The sequence below is a fragment of the Eurypyga helias genome, unplaced genomic scaffold (genome assembly GCF_000690775.1).
Source record: "Eurypyga helias isolate BGI_N326 unplaced genomic scaffold, ASM69077v1 Scaffold23481, whole genome shotgun sequence".
NCBI classification, from domain to species: domain Eukaryota; kingdom Metazoa; phylum Chordata; class Aves; order Eurypygiformes; family Eurypygidae; genus Eurypyga; species Eurypyga helias.
This window is the reverse complement of record NW_010229242.1, coordinates 1-5,854: the sequence shown is the minus strand read 5'-3', so window position 1 is coordinate 5,854 and position 5,854 is coordinate 1. Positions and strand designations below refer to the sequence as shown.

The 5,854-nt window shown below is 44.5% G+C and overlaps 1 long non-coding RNA gene across 1 annotated transcript; it reads right to left on the bottom strand.

Moving 5' to 3' along the window:
- Positions 1–2,166: 2,166 nt before the first annotated feature.
- LOC104516122 lies at positions 2,167–5,854 on the bottom strand. Its single transcript, XR_727950.1, has 3 exons — positions 5,829–5,854; positions 3,309–3,355; positions 2,167–3,222 (listed from the first exon to the last, which is right to left on the bottom strand). It is a non-coding gene; the product is annotated as an uncharacterized LOC104516122 (long non-coding RNA).

Sequence of the window (5,854 nt, the reverse complement as noted above, 5' to 3'; positions counted from 1 at the left end):
CATACTTCAGCCCCGTCCCTGAGTTGCAACACATTTTATGCTGTCAGAGTGTCTGTGCTGGTTTTAATTTGTTCTTTGTAACAACAGTGCATGTTAATCCAGCACATGAAAAAGCACATCTGTAAAAAAACCAACAACATTCTGTCTTGCTAGAAATACCTAAAAATAAACATCAGAAATTACTCCCCCGAAGTACGTGCTGCTTAATTCTAGACAACCGACAGAACCTTTTTTTTTTTTTTTAATAAGATGCTGGTCCTCCCAAACAAAATCAATTCCCAAACATCTTACAAATATTCACAACTGGGAATTCCATCAGTCTCGGTGAAAAGCTTTGCTTCGACTTTGTACAAACGCTCCAAGATTTTCTGGGAAAAGCGTTAAGAATTTGCAGCAACACTGAAAAGAGGACATCCCCCAAATGCAAAGCAATAGGACTTACAGAAATAGCATGAAAAAAAAGAATTCCTGCGTATCCCTCATTTCTGCTGCCGATCAGCTACTGAAAGAGTAACAGAATCACAGTTTGCTTCCATGCTAAGCCTCACCGACCGAGCGCTCTACCTTCCTGCATCGCCTTTTTCAAGGGTTGTCCCCCACGCCTACTTCCAGACAGCAGGCATCTTCAGCCTCTCCGTGCTGCCTGCCCTACCAAGTACATGACGGCAAGCTTGGCTTATCACCACCTGAAGACACCTACTTGTAAACCAGAGGACATGCAGTTCTGCACCACCCTTTCGCCCCAGCCAGCACGCTGCCTCAACAAGGACAAGACGACATCAGGAGGTCAGGGCGAGATTCACCCGGTGTTCACGACAGCTCCAAACCCACTCAGTAACTCACTGCTGGAGTTTGAAGAAAACCACCCAAGTCCAACACTTAAACTGACGGATGAGGAAATCTGATGCAGAAGCTTACAGCACAGCAAGGTGCCAAACCAAACCAATGTGCAACAACCGGTGCCAAAGCAAGGGTGCACAAGTACCACAGTGAAGTCACTGCGTGGGTCTAGGACAGTGACAGAGGCCAAGTTCATGAAGAAGGAAACCAAGGAAGGGAGGGGGAAGTTCCACATGTTGTAAACACACCGCTGCTAACAACATGAAAGGCAAGTGTCTGTGAGAGCAGGCAGCACTCTGAAAGCAGTCACTGACCCTGGAGAGCCCGACAGAGCCCTGGCAATTGTCTACAGCAGACACTGAGGATGGGGTGGTCCAACTCCGCACCAGTAGCAACCAGGAAACTGGGAGATGACGGAGTGCCAGGAAGGGCACCAGACTGCATGAAGACTGGAGAGAGTAACAAACAAACCCAAGAAATTCTTGGCAGGAGAACTCGGCGAAGAACATTAGGAAGTGTTTCAGGCTCCATCTGGGAATGCTGCTCCCAAGTAGGACAAGAAAAACAAAACTGTTGCTTCTTTGTTGCTCTGAGTCAGTAGGTTAAGACCCCTACTTCTGCGACTCATCAGCGGGACTGAGGTGACCCATGTCTGCTCATCCTTCCTCCCTCCCCACCAGCCCGTGTCTTCCCCAGATCCTGCCACTATTACAGCATTTCCTTCAGAAGAGATGCCTGAGGTGGTTCACATGTAGCAACGATGGTGAAGAGATGCAGCGCAGACCACTGAGTAACCCGGTTACGATTTCTTAGGAACAAGACAAGGGAAAACCAGCCCAAGTGATCTGATTACTGAGCTTCGGCCCCATCTCAAAAATGAAAGGTATGGAATTGTAAGTAAAAGTGCTCTGTATTTTACTGTACTGAATGAAGGTATCTCAGCATTCTCTGGATCAGAGTCCCAGTTTAGAGGCCATTAAAATACCAGTAATTCAGTACAACAGCTATTTAATTTTCGGACAGATGAAGCTCCCATACCTACTGTTGTCTCAACAACTGGCAAGAATGAATAATTCATAATAATGAATAAGCTATGACAACTACAGTTAACAACATTATCAAGCCTTTAGGCGGAATACAGAAAGCAAATTTCAAAGGCCAATTTGTTTTCTGTCACTAGTTAAGATTCAGTTGTGCTTCCGTAACCGAAAAACGGAAATTTTCTAAGAGGTCAGGTGATGGAGGAAAAAAAAGTGATCACAAAAGGGGAAGTGGCACTATAAGCACAAGGGAGGAAAAAAATGGCTAAGATTAAGAACAGCATATATATATAAAAAAATTTATTTAGGTGAAGTCACAAACAGTTTAATATCAATTTACAAACACTTTAATGTTATGCATATTATTGAAACTATCAAGAACGTTAAAGGAGAGCAGATAATGGCAGCTTTTTCCTGAAACAACTAAAGGCATACCCTTACCATGACGCACGTTACCGGATCACAGTATTACCTCGATCGTACCCCCTAGCACGCAAGGGAAAAGGAAACAAAATACTGAGATGTAGCACGATTAAACCATGAACCAGTGAGTATGATTTTTGTGAACACCAGGCTACAAAGGTCTAGTCTGATGCTTAGGATCTTAGTTATTCTAGGTGGATAAAAATCAAATAATAATTTAGGTCAACCATTGTATCTGATGAAGAATTTTGCAATGCATAACTGGGCTATAACTGACTTCTGGTACGGACGGCAACGGTTAATGCATTTTTCAGAGAAGAACGGAGAGGCAACCTTGAGCCTCACAGAATAATTCTGTTGACAACCTGAGTTATTATACCAAGTGTATGATACTGTTGCAAGTCAAATACACATTTATGTTGCAGATATTCTCAAAGAAATGGTAAAAGTAACAGCTGTAACAAGACAAGTTGTGATTTATTTTTTCTTTAAACAAATGTAGTACACAGGTTTTTGAAGTGTCCGGCTGTGATCTGCAAAGATCCAGGATTGCACACGTTTGCTCAAATGAGAAGGGTTAATCTGCACATTAAACTGGCTTCTACTTTCAAAGTAGTATTTTAGGGCAGGGTTCTCCTCCGGGAGACTGTTCCTGACCTCATTCAAGCAATGTTCAATTTATTCACCTTCCTGAATCTTTGCCCTCTTTGGGTAGTCTGTGACAAGTGCTGCGCTGCAGGAATTCCTGTTTTCCAGCAAACTGGCTTGCTCTGCAGGTTTGTAGTCCATTGTTACAATTGCTGATTGGGTAAAATGAATTTCCTACGTCTTCTCTAGCACAGCTTGCAACGCAACAGAAGCAGAGGTAAAAGAATGCACTAGAATACCAGAGCTCCACTTAAACACCAACGGAGTCAGGCTGTTGGCACCAATAAGAAATTCTGTATTTAACAAATCTGCAAATACTTTAAATTCAAAGTTAGTTAGTTTTATATAGAAACTCACCCACTTAGTCTGACTGCCATCCCAACTGGCCTTCGTTTTCACGGAGTCTGGAAAAAAAAAAAATTGACAATTGCCTGAAGTTACACATAGAGACAGGAATTTGCAGGAATCATTCTCTGTTACCCTACACACACGCCAGCTGTCGCACCCAAACTACAACTAGGGGATTCTCATTTTGTTCTTTCTGTGTAAAGCAAAGTTACTGCTCTTCGTCAGTGCCTTGGAAAGGACAGCTAGCCCCAGACATGGTGCTTTGCTTTCCCTGACTTTGTTTTTACTGGTTCATCTTCTGCGAAGCTGCAGAACTATGCGATACAGGTTAAAATTTAAGGAGCCTTCGACTGAAATGGGAAATTAAATCCAGTCAGGCTGCCTGGTATATTACCCTTTGAAAATACGAAACCAAAATCAGTTCAAACAAACAACCTGGAAGAAAACGTCTTTGTAAAAACACCTCTTCCTCTTCACAGCACTTACGTGGAAAAGCTCAGGTTCTGGCCAAAGCTGTTAAGTCCATAAAAGCTTATTCTCCTTCATTTTAATTCTCTTGATTCTTTTGTCCAAATGTGAACTCACGTCTGTCTTCTCCAAAGTAGTTTTACACAACATGCAGCTTGCAACGAGCCGGGGCGGGGGGAAACCCACAGGTCACCCCCAAGAAAGCAACATTTCCTTGCTGCTGCCTCACCAGTGATAAACTCATGCTTTATCCTAGGCATCATCTACATTCAACAGCTGCTTGAACCATTATTTCAGTTAAGGACTTCTTTTAAACAGTTCTAAGAGACTATATGCTACCAACTAAAAACTGCTCAAATAACAGGAAGGCGATCGAATCCACACTGAACAATCGCACCACTTTCACTTTTGCTTTTCACTGCTTCACTAAAGCACTAAACTTCTGGTATTTTGCAAAAACAGTAATGTTTGTAAACTATTTAGTGAAAATAAACACGTTGAATTTTTCTTTATACAATTTCTGGTTGCTTTTTCCACATGTAAGGGGGCGGGGGCGGAAATCAATGCCACTCCTAAAAGTAAACTAGCAAACATCCATGAAACCAAAGGGGATGGAGACCGCTGGTGCCTCCGCAGACAACAGTGCAAAGCTCTGCTCTGACAGAACGGCTACGGTGGAAGAAGTTGCAAGTCTGGTTAACGTGACAAGCTGAAGATCCAGTCTCGGATGAGATGAAAGCTATGAGCCACTGCCCGTCTGGTGCTCACATAAGATCTGTAGCAAAACAAGAACTGAACTGTTGTTCTTGAGAATGCAGAAATCTAAACAGAGGTATCAGGCTGCATAAATCTAGAACATCAACCACAGAGGACCAAGGCCACAAGACCTGCGCCGGGACCCGTTACACCATACGCTGCACAGTGTTTGCTCCTTTTCTTTGCTGCAGGTCAGCCCAGAGGAGTCACTTTCGATAGGTACCCAAGTCAGGTTTTGGTGTGACACACCCAGTACATGCAAACGTCCTGAAAAAAGGGTCCTCCCTTTCCAGACTAACAGAACTCAACAATTCAGCCACTCCTCTGCCCTGACAATCCCTGGGCAGCACAGCATCTGATGAGCTAGCAAAAACCCTTTAGGAACACAAAGGTTCTTCCTACAGACCTAAAAAAGTTACTTATAAATAAACAGAGCCAATGTAACAGCATCTCTCTACAATTCAGGTGGCATGAAAATCTACATTTAGGGTTCAACATTTCATGCGCTGGGGATCTGACAGACTACCGGTGTAAGAGAAGCAGCACAACCCTTAATACCGGCAGGCAGCCCTTTGTGCCAGGGGAGCTCGCTGTCACAGCTCAGGCAGTGGAGGGGGTAGATCTGCCCATGTACGTTAGGGGTTATGCCAATTCAGTGACACTCAGAAGCCTGTAATGAAAGCAAATCCTTAACGTACACAAAATCCTCCCTACCTCCCCTAATCACACCCACCGCCCTTTCCCACAAAACAGGCCACAACTCCTGGATTAACTCTACCGCGTCCCAAACTAGAATAAATCTCCAAATGACAGTGAAATTTGCAAGCTGCAGCCATTCATACAGCTTATCTTTATTCACATCAATTTTTCTTGCCTCCCACACGGCCTGCAACTACCACATGCTCCCCCAGTAACTGTAGAGTCTGCACTCTTTGTCTTACATATGGGAACCTGTATTGCTGAGAAAGTTAATGATTTAAAGACAACTCGGGAAAAAAAAAACAACACTATCTTACAACAGCTTAAGGAAAATGCAGTTATAGGCCAGGGGAGGGAATTACTGGAGTTCCTAACTACTGGTGACAGAGCAGTAAAGGCTACGAACAATTATTTGCCGAGAACGTCCTTTTTTTCCCCAGCAATGCCCACACCTCCCACGGTGGCCAGCCAGCCGGACACCAGCGCGGCCCTATGAGCAGCACGACTGGAGGGTACCCCGAACGCCCCCTTCTCCCCATCCACTCCGAGAAGCCACCGCGCCCGGCCAGGGGAGCGGGCAAGCACGCGGCCGCTGGCCCGTCACACCTGGCTTTTCTCCTCCTGCTTGGGGC